Source organism: Dipodomys ordii, unplaced genomic scaffold (assembly GCF_000151885.1).
Source record: "Dipodomys ordii isolate 6190 unplaced genomic scaffold, Dord_2.0 Scaffold39, whole genome shotgun sequence".
Lineage (NCBI taxonomy): Eukaryota > Metazoa > Chordata > Mammalia > Rodentia > Heteromyidae > Dipodomys > Dipodomys ordii.
Window position 1 is genome coordinate 8,754,916 of NW_012267255.1, and position 14,236 is coordinate 8,769,151.

The 14,236-nt window shown below is 45.4% G+C and overlaps 1 protein-coding gene across 1 annotated transcript in view; it reads left to right on the forward strand.

Moving 5' to 3' along the window:
• The first annotated feature begins 4,455 nt into the window (after positions 1-4,455).
• Bcl9 (B-cell CLL/lymphoma 9) overlaps positions 4,456-14,236 on the forward strand; it is a 64,591-nt gene continuing 54,810 nt past the window's right edge. The window contains exon 1 of the mRNA XM_013018219.1: positions 4,456-4,552. The gene's annotated coding sequence lies outside the window, so the exon portion shown is untranslated. The remainder of the gene's footprint in view (positions 4,553-14,236) is intronic.

The window sequence follows — 14,236 nt, forward strand, 5'->3', positions numbered from 1 at the left end:
CATTGTGAATGAGGTATGTTCTCCAAGATCATTTGTAAGCTGGATATTTGGGAATATGAGCATTTACCCTCATCCTTGTAAATGTGTGTGTGCGTGTGTGCGCATGCATGTGTGCATGCGCCAGTACTGAGGCTTGAATTCAGTGTCTCATGCTTTTGAATAATTTTTTCTTTCAAGATTGGCACTTTACTACTTGAGACACACCTCCCATTCTGGCTTTTAGCTGGTTAATTGGACATGAGATGGATTGGTCTGCCGGGCTGGCTTCAAACCACAATCCTCAGATCAGTGAAAAAAACTAAGGGTCAACACCCAAGCTGTGAGTTCAAGTGTATCTATGAAAATATTATGCTTAGGGTTGATTCTTTCTTCTTTTTTTCTTTGATGATTGACTTTTTTTTTACTTTAGTTATTGAGGGCACTTTTTTGGCCCCTTACTGGGGCTGGTGGCTCACGCCTGTCTTCCTAGCTACTCAGGAGGCTGAGATCTAAGGATCTTTGTTTAAAGCCAGCTCTGGCAGATAAATTCGAGAGACTTATCTCCAATTAATCAGCAAAAATCTGGAAGTAGAACTGTGGCTTCAGTGGTAGAGCACCAGCCTTGAGTAAAGAAGCAATGTGAGAGTACAGGACCCAATAAGGACACACAGATACATACTAAATAGAAGCAATAATCATTTCTGCCCTGTGGGGTTATTTTATATGTGTACACATACAGAGTAAATTTTTGCTTTCATCAACATCATCATCATCATCATCATCATCCACACTTTGTGGTTACTTTAGTCTACTTTTTAATTTAATTTTTAATTTAATTTAATTTTTTATCAGTCGTGGGGCTTGAACTCTAGGCTTGGGTGCTGTTCCTCAGCTCAAGGCAAGCGCTCTACCACTTGAGCCACATCTCCACTTCTGGTTTTCTGGTGGTTTATTGGAGATAAAAGTCTCACAGACTTTCCTGCCCAGGCTGGCATTGAACAGTGATTCTCAGATCTCAGCCTCTTGAGTAGCTAGGATTATAGGCATGAGCCATCAGTGCCCAGCTTTACTTTTTTATTTTGAAAAGTGTGTGTGTGTGTGTGTGTGCGTGTGTATTTCAGGAAAGGAAGCTTTTCCAGCCTTCATGTCTTTCTCCATTGTGTGGCAATCTGCACATTGTCACTGAAGGTTAAAGTGACCCTTCGCGCAATTATTGCCAAGGAGGCCTCATTTTGCATAGTGAGTCACTAACCCTTAGAAGTACTGGTGAGTCAGTAGCCTGCTAAGGGGCGATCAGAAGTTCTCCTAGCTCAAAGTGAGAGGATCACAAGCCCGGGCCTGGGGTGCAGCGAGAAGCAGTAAGTATGCTTGGCTGGCCATCAGGACTGGGAGTGTTGGCGATACCCAGGCTGTGGATGGAGAAGACACAATGTGGTAGGTAAATGCTGGGCTTACAATCACAGAACTCAGTTTGATTTCAACTCTTTTTTTTTTCTTTTTCTTTTTGCCAGTTCTGGGGCTTGAACTCAGGGCCTGGGCACTGTCCTTGAGCTTCTTTTGTTCAAGGCTAGCACTCTACCACTAGAGCCACAGCACCACTTCTAGCTTTTTCTGTTTATGTAATGTTTATGTTTTCTGTTTATATAATGTAATGAGGACTCAAACCCAGGGCTTCATGCATGCTAGGCAAGCACTCTACCACTAAGCCACATTCTCAGCCCTTAACTCTCTTACTCTTTCTTGCTATAGGGCCTCAATGAACACAAACTCTGTGCCTTGCTGTTTTATGATCTGTAAATAGAGATGGTCTTGCTAGAAATTATTTCATGGTATTCATGCTTGGGAAATTGCTGAGAGTCAAGTATCAGTACTCCATATAAAGTACTTACAACCACCAGCATCGTCTCGGTGTGTGGGAGCCTGGGCAGACCATTCCAGCAATTTGTCTGTGAGCTGGCTGTAGGTGCTCACGCCTGGAATCCTAGCTACCCAGGAGGCTGAGATCTGAGAATCGCATTTAGAAGCCAGTGCAGGCAGACAAATCTGAGAAACGCTTACCTCTAGTTAACCAGCAAAAAGTCTGAAATGGAGGTGTGGCTCCAATGGTAGAGCTCCATACAAGGAGAAAAGCTAAGGGAGAAGGTGAAGCCCTGAGTTCAATCCCCAGTACCAGCACCCTGCACCCCTCAAAAAACAACAACAACAACCACCACCAAATCTTTGACCTGGTGAGTTTTGGGGAAGAAGAAGACACTTAGGAAGCATTAAGGGTTAAAAAAAATAGTGAGGTCCTAATTCCGTACAGCACGCCCATGAAGAATGAGTGATATGTGCTCACTTCATTTCCATTTTGTAGAAGAAGATCTTGAGGAATAGAGTACAAGTAACCGCCAGGCAAAAAGAGCAACTGAGTCAGGGCCATGGTAGCTAGTGCCTGTATTCCCAGTGAATTATAAGGCTAAGGTCTGAGAATCATAGTTGGGCACTAGCTCAGGCAGACAAATTAGTCAGACTCTTATCTCCAGTTAAACCAACTAAAAGCTAGAAGTACAGATTCAAGCTGTCAGGGGCTGGTGGCTCACGCCTGTAATCCTAGCTACTCAGGAGGCTGAGATCTGAGGGTCTCGGTTCAAAGCCAGCAGGGGCAGGAAAGTCCGTGAGACTCTTAGCATTAATTAATCACCAGGAAACCGAAAGTGGTGCTGTGGCTCAAAGTGGTAGAGCACTAGGCTTGAGCTGAAGAGCTCAGGGACAGAGTCCAGGCACCGAGTTCAAGCCCCATGACCAACACCACCACAAACAAAAAGGTTCAAGCAGTAGAGTACCTGCTTTGAGTGAAAAAGCAAAGGGCAGACGCAAGTCCAAGTCCAGTATCAGAATAGGGGGAGAGAGAGAGAGAGAGGAGGGAGGGAGGGAGAGGGAGGGAGGGATTGGCTGAGGACTAAGTGAGAGGGCTGAGCTTCCATTCAGATCCTGGCATTACAGGGATGGCCTTGGCAGAGCTAGTCTCGCTCTGTCTGACTCCACAGGATGCTAAAAATATGAATGTCATGTCATCATCCCGTTTTCTTCCTGCCCTCAATCAGCCTTCCTGATCTCAAGCCATCTTCACAGTTGCCTGTCCTTTGTGTTTCTTTTTACTCTCATTTTATACCTTTCATTGGTATCTCATTTGCTCCATATGTTTCAACCTCTGGGCTTCCATTTCTCTTCTTTCTCTAATGCAGAGCCCCCCTCCCCCCCTGCACCCGCACCTCCTCCCTCCACACCAATCAAAATCCTGCTTGCATCTTGCCATATTCATGATCCTACCTCATTCCTCGAAAACAGCTCAGGGAGCCGCAGCCTCTACCCCCCCTCTACCCCCGCCCCCTCTGCCCACCCTCCATAAATTCCAGCAGTCTGCAATCAGTAACTTCCACACCACACTCCACAGCTCCGAGTTTACACTACTTGTTACCTCCCCCCCACCTTTACTACTGTTCTCTAGGGTTTCTGCAAGAAAGAAGCAAAAGAAGGAAAGAAACTAAACAAATAACATCCCCCCCCCCAATAAAAACAAACACCTCACACTCTCTTACTTTACAAATATCCTGGGTACAAGTTGCAGCCAGAGTTAAGTTTCCTCCTGCATTTGCACAGCTCAGGGTTTCATCGGGGCTAAGTTTCCATTATTCAACAAGCCCAAGAGAAGGAAGGAAAAGAAGCACGCTGAAGCCGAAACCCTCAGTCTTGGGCCCCCCACCCCTCCCTCTTGGCTCGCCCACCCCATGCCAAGCGGAGGAGACTCTGCGCTGTGTCTTTGTTGGGTCATTGATTTCCCTGCTCCGGGAGCTCAGACGGCCCTGAGTGTGAGCCGCGTGCCCACGTGTGCGGCCACGGCTGCCTTTTTCTCCAAAGGGCATACCTCTCTTCTTCTGCCATTTTCCCCCCCGGGGCTCAGCGCTGGTGGCTTTCCCTTGCTTTCTCTCCCTCCCTGCCCCCAACTCAACTCAGCCTGGGCTTTTTTTTTCTTCTTTCTTTCTTTCTTTTTTTTTTTTTCCTGTCTCTTAACTTCACCAGTGAGGTAGCAACTAGCTGAGCTGTGTGTGTTGTGTGTGTGTGTGTGTGTGTGTGTGTGTGTGTGCATGCACAGCTAGGCCAAGCTTGCCTGTCACTGGAGAGTTTTTAGTTTGCCTTTCAGAAGAAAGGAGGAGGGGAGACGGGTGGGGAGGGGGAGGGGGCGGGGGAAGCGGGGGAGGGGTGCGGGGAAGGGAGGGAGAATGTCTTGTTTGTGGCTTGTCAGCAATTGCTGGAGACAAGCTTCCATGTGTGAAAGCTACTTGGCATGAATGCCTGGGCCGTACCAAGTGTGAGCACAGCCAGAGGGGGAGGCAGAAGAAAAACAGATCAGACCAGAGCAGACAATAGGCCCCTAAAGTGTTCCCCCTAAGTTGCTTTGATGTTGTCCTGGTGTCTTGATACCGGGAGGCCAGGGATTGCAGGCAAAGGGTCTTTTTTGGGGGGGTCTCCATTCACTTTTCCCCCTCAGTTTCTGAAATGATTCTCCAGAATTTCTCCTCATAAAAAAAAGGTAAGAGCCCTTAACAATCGCTTCTTCAGTGGCAGGCTGCTTGCTGGGTCTGGGAGTGGAGGTCTCACGCCTGTGCTGGCGTCCTGCGATGGGAGCTCCCACGTTCACTGCTGCTAGTCCTTGCCAGGAGCTCAGGGCTGGGAGTGGGGGTGGGGGTGGCCCCTCTTTCTAGAGAGCCCCAGTAACAGGATCTGTGCCTCTGGGTTGGTGGGGGAGAAAGGGGTGGAAGGAGAGAGGGGTGGGAAGAGGGTGGAAGGGTGGAGGGTGGGAGAGAGAGAGAGGGAGAGAGAGAGAGGCATGAAAGATGCAGGAAAGCAGGGTAGAGAGAGCCTCGGCTCAGGGAAGCCTTAGAGCCAACCAAGCCCAAAGAGGCCTAGAAGCTTTGCCGCGCAGTTCCCAGGCTGGGGTTTGACGAGTGACTGCAGACATTGCAAGCAACTGTGTGTGTGCAAGTGTGCCTGTGGATCTGTGTGTGTGTGTGTGTGTGTGCGCACGCGCGTGCGTGCGTGCCTCACACTGCCCTGGCATGCCTCTTTGGAAGGGGTGGTACCCCCAGCCCTTAGCACCCACCACCCCCAAGCCGCCTGTAGGAGAAAGGCAAGAAGGAAGAGCAAAGAAAGAGAGAGAGAGAACTCTGCCTCAACACAATCCAGAAACTTTCCCAGTTGAAGGGATTTCTCTTGTTGGTAGACACTGTCAAAGACATGAAGGTTGTTCCCCCGCCCCGCCCCCCCTGCCTTAGTCTCCTCATCTGTAACATCCAGAGAGCTAGTTTGGGGGGTAGGTGTGGAGGGGGGCTGCCTGGTTGACTGTCTGGAAGTCAGTGGAACAAAACAAATCACTCGGTTTCAAAAGGCTTCGAGAAAGCTCCAAGCTAGAAATGTGGTGGCATCCCAAAGTAGAAGTATTGGCATTATACCTGATGGTCACCAACCATGGTCAAAGACTGTCCCTAAAGGCACCCCAAGACAGACAGACCCAGGGAGCACACATTGGGGGTCTGAGCATTTCCTAGAAAACAAAAACCCTTTTCCACCTGTTGGCTTCTGTCCTTTTCTACGTGTCTTTTCCTTAGATTTATTGGCTGATTTTCACAGAGAATGTGATGGGAGGGGTTGGATTTTTTCTTTTTCCTCCTCATATATATATATATATATATATATATATATATATATATATATATGAAGGTCAATGGGAGATGTTGGAGAGAGAATATAATGTGCTTCCAGTGATAGTCATTGAGTGAAGATCTTGTGTTTTCTGGCAGGGCTGTAAACTCTACCTTGGACGTTAAAGATTTTTATTGTGGCTTTTAGAGATTAAATGAGATTTATTTACAATCGCCGTTTATCAGAGAGTAAATATCTTACTGTGTCGGTGTGAGGGTAAAATGCGCTGGCTGTTTACTTGCTGGTGGTTTTGTGGATAAAGCCTTTTTGCTGTTTAACGTGACATCTTGAGCGATGGGAGTGGAAGGTGACAATCAGTAATATTCATCTTTAAAGTGTGTGTTTGGAAGCAAAATAAGAAAGTCATCTTTTTTTGTTGTCGTTCTTGCTGCTGTTGGTTTGGAATTGTGGGTTTGCTTTCTTTTACACAGGGGTTTGCTTTCAGAAGCTACCCGTTGCGGGTCTACTGGAATTCTCTGGGGGAATTTGGCTTTCTTTGCTAATTCTAGGTCTTCTGTGACTCCAAGCACACTTACTTGTCCAAAAAAAAAACCCACAAAGAAACAAACAAAAAACTGTCAAAGTCTGGGAGGCTGTGATTCCTGCCATTCCAACTCCAGTCTGAAATAGCTGGAGACAGGTAGCCCCAGCTTAGAACAACCATAGTCTTCCAGAAAAGCCTGGAATCCACTGCTGGGTAGGATACAGGGTGAAGGACAGATGTGAGCAGGCCTGCATCTGACATGAAGGTCCCCACAACCTCCTTCAATTTGATGTTTTATTGGACTAGAGCTGCAGTTTTTGCATCTTTTTTTTCCTGTGCCAATACTGGGACTTGAACTCAGGGCCTTATACTCTGTTTAGCTTGTTTGATCCAGGCTGGTGCTCTACCATGTGAGCCACAACTCCACTTCCAGCTTTTGACTGGTAAATTGGGGAGAAGAGTGTCTTGGATTTGTCTGCCTGAACTGGCTTCAAACTATAATCCTCAGATCTCAGCCTCCCAAGTAGCTAGGATTACAGGCATGAGCCACCGGTGCACAGCCCAGCTAATTTTTTTTTTGTGGGTCTTTACTGTATGCCAGACCCCATTCTGGGCACGGAGGACATAGAAAAAGAGCCAGACATGATGTGCCCTGTCCTCAGGGAGCGGCCTGTATGATCAATATTAACCACCTGGCTACACAACTCAGTAGCTATCACACTGATCATGTATATTGAACAGCACAGAGATAGCATTATAGATCAAATCATAGGAGTTATTGATCTGTGACCACACATGAGCTGTCTGTCTCTTTCTGTGTGGCTGCTGCCCTTCGACCCCACCGCCTGGCAGTGCACTGGTAGCATTCAGAGCCCAGTAGTTCCAAAGGCCGAAGACAAATCACACCCACCCCACCCACCACTAAGATAGCAAGATACATGCGTAAAATCTACTGACCCTCTACACTGGACTGCTAAATCACATCATGGCCGGCCAGTCATTGATGGCTCTTTCCTTTAATCTTAGCTATTCAGGAGGCTGAGATCTAAGGATGGGAAGCAAGAGTGTGAGGCCCTGAGGTTAAGCCCCAATACTGGCACCAAAAACAAACAAACAAACAAATAAATAGATACCCCATCTTTCCTATATGCCAGTCTATGTAACAGTTGTTATCTGGGTAATTCACGTCAGTAGCAGCCTTTCCATACTGTTAAACCCTACGGGGATTTGGAGGGGACTGTTATTAAGGAAGCCCTTGCCTTACCCCATCTTTCACAGGCTGACACTTAGCTGTAAGAAACACCAACACAATCCCTGGTTATTTGGGAATCCCCAAGACCTTACTGTCAAGACATGACCTTTCCCCACCTTGCCAGGACACATAGCCACTTACACATGGAAAAGGTTTTTTTTTAAGGACCTGGCAGGCTGGGAAGGTGGCTCAGTGGTAGAGCGTGTTGCCTTGCATGCATGAGGCCCTGGGTTTGATTTCCTCACCACCACATAAGCAGAAAAAGCCGGAAGTGGTGCTATGGCTCAAGTGGTAGAGCGCTAGCCTTGAGCTGCATTCCCTTGGGGAGAATACTGGGCTGAGATGTCAATCTTTTCTAAGGAGGCAGATTTGTGTTAGAATTTTTATCACTGCTTTCTACATTGCGTCTCTGGAAGACTCGGGGGACTGTTGTCTTTAATGTTGTCAATCTGGCGTTGTTTTCTTTTTCTTTTTTTTTTAAGATTAATTTAATAGTTTAAAAAGAAGAAGACAGACATGTCCACCCACACGTAAATCATAGGTTTGGTGCCTATCCTTTGGGAACCCACACACATTGTGTGGTTAAGTCATGTCATGAGTAAAATTAGAGTCATTTTGATGCACCCAGCGTTGTTACGCAGCGACAAACCCAACCCACACTGTAGCGACAACTTAAATGGCAGTCAGAACTTGCCTGGTCTGCATTTGACACCTGTGGCCCAGGCCTTCTCTCTACTGGAGTCTTTGCTCACTTCCTCCCTTCTGCCCTCCCTCACTGCCAGGAGTTGCTGGGGGGGGGATGGAGAGGGGAAGCGGCAGTGCAGGCTGCTTTGGCATTGGACATGTCATCCACAGAGATTGGGGCAGTGAGGAATGAATTAAAACAAGAACCTGATTGGAAGAACAATGTCCCAGTCAGACAGCGAAGATAGAGGCTGTCTTCACCCCTTGAAACTATACAAGTGCAAAGGATTTAGGACATTTGAAAAGATGCCAGGAGCTAGGTGCGGGCATCTCATACCTGTCATCCTAGCTGCTCGGGAGGCTGAGATCCGAGGATCTCATTCAAGGACAATCTAGGAAACTCTTACCTCCAGTTAACCAGCAAAAAAAAAAAAAAAAATGCTGGTAGTGGAGGTGTGGCTCAAGTGATAGAGCTCCAGCCAGGAGGCCAAGTGAGAGTAGGAATCCCTGATTTCAAGCCCCAGTACCAGGACAAAGATAACTAAATGGTTATATGCAGATACTTGTCTAAGTAGAAATGCTGGAGGTCCCAGTCCCAGGCAAAACAATCACAGCATGCCGATAATCCCCCCAAACTTGCTAGTCACCAATGATTACTTACATATATACTTTTGTGGAAGGAAATTTCAACCCCCTCCCCCCAAAAGACATCAATATGGAAAACAGAACATTTTCCCATTCATTCCTTTTAAGCCTTGTCATTTTAATGCAGTGTAAAATGTCTGCTTAGTCCTCTTATAGCAAGCCGGTGAATGAAGTCATGTTTTTATACGTGTGTATATTTGAGTAAGGTGATGTGACTCACTCAAGAACTCCCAGGAAACAAGAAGGGGTGAGCAGGCATCTGGTTAAATGTCTCAGGTGGCTTATCTCTTCCAGAGATGAGGCACAGAAAATGGAGGGAGTCATCGTGCGATTTAGATTCAAGGCACTATGTGGATATGATATTAAAATAATTGCCTTGGTTTGGATGACTTTCCTTTAAAGATTGGGATGTAGCCAGGTGCTGGTGCTCCTACCTGTAATCCTAGATACTTAGGAGGCTGAGATCTGAAGATCTTAGTTCAAAGTCAGCTCAGGTAGACAAAAGCCTGTGACTCTCATCTCCAAGGAATGAGCAAAAAGCTGGGATTGGAGATATGGCTCAAGTGGCAAAAAACAAACAAACAAGAATGTAGGGTCTGAGTTCAAGTTCTGGTATCAGTACCAAAAAAGAAAAAAAGAGAAAAGAAGGATCCCCAATTTAACCATGGCATGCTTTCTACATGGGACCAGCTTCTGCTTTGGGTTTTACCAAAATCCCTTTCATACTTTGGGCTGCTGTTGGAATGAAGGGATTGGACCAACTCATTCCTAAGATTCTTTCCCACTCTGCCAGTCAGTTGTTAACCTGACTCCATGGATAAGAGACTCCACAACCCCAGTCCGTGGTCACCTCATTTGTATGAAGCCAAATTCAAGAACTGTGGCTAGCAACACACTTGGTGGCCTGAGGGGGCCCATTCCACAGGCAGCTGCCAACTATACTGAACATTAGGAGAAAGTAGGATTCGGAGCCCTGCCGTAGGAGAGAATTTGCCAAGTTAGCATGCAGAAGGCACAGGTGCGAAAGACACTAAAACCATTTTCAAAAGAATAGGCTGTTATTTTTCTCAAGCCAGTGCTGAGACTTGAACTCCAGGCCTAGGGGCTGTCTGTGACAGCCACCATTTGAGTCGCAGCTTCACTGCTGATGTTTTGGTGGTGAATTGGCTTTTCCTGTCCAGGCTGGCTTCAAACCTCGATCCTCAGCTCTCAACCTCCAGAGTAGCTAGGATTACAGGTGTGCTCACACCAGCTTAAAAAAAAATAGACACACTGCTGCTTCTCTTTGTAGTGTTTGTATACAGGCTTTGGGGATGACAGGATTATTGACAACATGACCTGTAACTCCTAAAGAATATCACTGAAGACCTGCCGATGTGTTACATATATGTTACATGTGTGTGCACACGTGTGTAGTAGGTACATACCTTGGATAGGATGTGAAATGTGACTGGGAGTGAACAGACTGTAGAGAATGAATGACATTTTCATTAACCATGTCTCCTTTCTGAGAAATTTCAAGCACTATCCATTTAGAATTGGTTAAACCTTCGAAAAGATATACTATAAAATTTTTACACCATAGCTCTTCAGGCAATTTTTCAAAGCCCAGAGTAAATTCTTCTGCCATGTTTGAAGAATAGTATCTTGTGGGTAGCAAGAGAGACCATTTCAAGGCTGCTTTGACAGTGAGTATACTAGTGACTCTTCTAATTAGCTTTACTTCTTTTTCATCTGAAAGAAAAAAATTGTGTAAGATATGATTGCTTGTTTCGTTGGGCATTGTAGTGCAAGACTGTATTCCCCATATATGGGTGGCTGAGGTAGGAGGATCTTGAGTGTCTCAAAAAAAATATATAATTACTTTCTAATTTGGAAACTGGGCTTTGAAGACTCAATTTATTTTTTACATAGAATGTTGTTAGTTTATTCTGAGTTACTTCAGTTTCTGGCATTGGAAATCTTGCTTAATTTCCTCGCAACTCTAAAAAGTACATATGTAAGAGTAAGATGAGAAAACAGGAATGAATTTCTCAGTAGGCTTATAGAACATACAGTGTATTATGTGGAGACGTGTAAAATGTTGTTATTGGTAAAGCCTAACTTACCATAAAGGGAATAAAAAGCATATTCTACATATTATTGTTGCTCATCTCCTCTTTTGTTTATTTGGTTGTGTGTGTGTGTGTGTGTGTGTGTCCTAGAGCTTTTTTTGTTGTTGTTTTTGGTCGGTCATGGGGCTTGAACTCTGGGCCTGGGCGCTGTCCCTGAGCTCTTCAGCTCAAGGCTAGTGCTCTACCAGTTGAGCCACAGCGCCGCTTCCAGCTTTTTCCGTTTATGTGGTCCTAAGAGTTTTTTTTGTGTCAAAGAATCACTAACTATAAAGAGATTTGCCTCTTACCCTTGCTAGAACCATGTATTATACTTAGGTAGTAGCTGTCTCAGTAGTAGACAACAGAGACATTGAGGTGGTCTGGGTAGTCAGAGAACAGCGAATATCTCTTTCCAGAATCTGTGACTGTGACCATCCAAAGTCAAGAAGGTAACAGTGCTCCCTAGTTCTCGAAAAAAAAAAAGGTCTTAAGAGCTGAGACCTCTTGAAAACAGCTTCCAATTGCAAAGAACTGACTGTCCAGGGTTTGCTCAAGAAAAGAGGCTTTCATGGGGCGGGAGGGGGGACACTCAGAACTGGAAATCAGAATTAGCAGCCTTCCCTTTCCTGGTCAGCTGATGGAGAATGGCTTTCATCTCTTAGCCATCTCCTCCTATCACCCTGTTGCTTTTCTCAGGGGCCTTCCCTGATATCTTGTGTTCTTGCCTTGTTCTGAATAACCTCTCTCAATTTCACATGTTTGCTTACGTGTGTGTGTGTGTGTGTGTGCGCGCGCGCGCACTAGCACACGCGTGCACGTGCTAGAACTGGGGCTTGAATTCAGGGCCTCACACTCTTGCTTGGCTTTTACACTAAAGGTTGGCACTCAGCCCTTTGAGTCACACCTCCATTTCTGGCTTTATGTTGGTTAATTGGAAATAATTGTCTCATGGACTTTCCTGCCAGAACTGGCTTTGAATCATGATAGTCAGATCTCAGCCTCCTGTGCAGCTGGGATTACAAGCGTCAATATTAGCATGTACCTTGCTTACACTTCATTGTGGGTTCTACTCTCTGCCCATAGCTCTTCTCTCTTTATCCTGCCTTCTTGGTGGCTTTTTTTTTTAAATCCTGGATTCTTCTCTGATATCCTTCTAATTGTAATTTTCCTGATAATTATTTTATTTTTTTCAGAATTCCCTATTGCAGATTTGCAAGATAAAACCCAGTGAATTTGTCTTCTGGGTCCTGCTTTATGATTCAATGTCAACCTATGGTTTGAGTTGTCCAAGGATCTTAAGTTCACCTGTAGTCTAGGCAAAGGGATGTAGGCAGAGCATAGCTGTTGTGATTGACGGAAGACTACACTACCTTTAGGGAGAAAACTATCAAAGGTGCCTGTCTGTCTTTCCACATAGCTGGCAGCAAGTGTATTTGATGTGTCTAATCTATATCACTATGGAAGTCTAAAGAAGGAAGGATAAGCGGGTTATTAGAGATCCAAATGTGTCATGGATGAACATTAGTATAACTGCATTCAGAAGACCATGAAACAGAGTAAATTCATACCTTGTAATCCTAGCTACTCAGGAGATCTGAGGATCATGGTTCAGAGCCACCCCAGGCAGGAAAGTCTGTGAGACTCTTAACTCCAATAAAAAAACCAGAAGTGGTGCTGTGGCTCAAGTAGTAGAGCGTTAACCTTGAGCTGAAGAGCAAAGGGACAGCGCTCAGGCCCAGAATTCAAGCCCCATAACTGACAAAAAAAGAAAAAAGAAAAAAAAAGCATTAGCTCTTAGGTGATTCGTTCCATCTCCTACATTAGGATAAAGCAAGAATCAGTGGATAGGGAGACAGTGGCATCTCCCAAAATGCATCCCAAAGGCCAGCGTAGTCCTGAACCTGGACCTGTAGCTGCTTCTGTAAGGAGTTGGGACCTGGGCTTTCTTCTTGTGTGAGGATTTGGGTTTTGTTTCTCTATACTTCCCTATTCTATTCTTGATCTTTCTTATCCATTGCTTCAAGAACAATCTGACTTGAACTTGTTTTATGACCATGGACTCTTTATTCTCTCTCCAACTCACTCTACTCCTTTGGAAAATAGGGATTCAAAATTATTAGGTTGGTACCTTGTTATAAGAATGAAATTAGAAGCTGGGCGCTGGTGGCTAATGCCTGTAGTCCTAGCTACTCAGGAGGCTGAGATCTAAGAATCTATGTTTAAAGCCAGAACTAGTTGGAAAGTCTGGAAGATTCTTTTGTTTTTTAATTTAATTTTTTTTTTTGTCAGTCATGGGGCCTGAACTCTGGGCCTGGGCTCTGTCCCTCAGCTCTTCAGCTCAAGGCTAGTGCTCTACCACTTGAGCCACAGCACCACTTCTGGATTTTTTCTTTTTGCTTATGTGGTGCTGAGGAATCGAACCCAGGGCCTCGTGCATGCAAGGCAAGCGCTCTACCACTGAGCCACCTTCCCAGCCCATCTGGGAGATTCTTAATCTCCAATTAGCCACCATGAAGTCAGAAGTGGAGCTGTAGATCAAAGTGGTAGAGCACCAGCCTTGAGCAAAAGAGCACCTAGGTCCCAAGTTCAAGCCCCATGACTGACAGAGAGAGAGAGAGAGAGAGAAAATGAAATTAGGAGGTATCACATATTTAATGTGATTAATACATTCTTGGATTATAATAGGCCCCCATTCAACTGGACATAGAAAGGAAGGAGACATTGATGAAAACATTAGTGCTTTGAAATTTTACTTGTTATGTTGGGTGCCATTGGCTCAAGCCTGTCGTCCTAGCTACTCAGAAGCCTGAGATCTCAGGATCATGGTTCAAAGCCAGCCTGGGCAGAAAAATCCATGAGACTCTGATTTCTACTTAAGCAGCAGAAAGCCAGTTGAAGTGGAGGTATGTCTCAAGGAGTAGAATACCTTGAGTGGAAGAAGCCAATTAAAATCACAAGGCCCTGAGTTCAAGCCTCAGTGCTGGCATACACACACACACATACACAAACATGCACATACACACACACCTATCTCCCCCCTCCCCCAATTCACTTGTTCTATCATTTATTCATAGTTACTGAGTATTGGCTATGTACTAAGGATTGGGCTGAATTCTTTCATATATCACATCATTTAAACAGGGTGCTATTACCATTTCCGTCTCTTAGAGGACACTGAGGTCTAGAGAATGTCAATGGACAAGATTAAGCAACTATTAAATGACAGTGATAGATCCAGGCTACGTCTGTTTAAACCTAGCTTCATCTGACTTCAAAGGCTCTCCAAAACCTTATGTGACTGAGTCAGGCGGAGGTCCTGTTGGGGTGGTATTTGTTCGGCACACTGGCAGCAGGGGA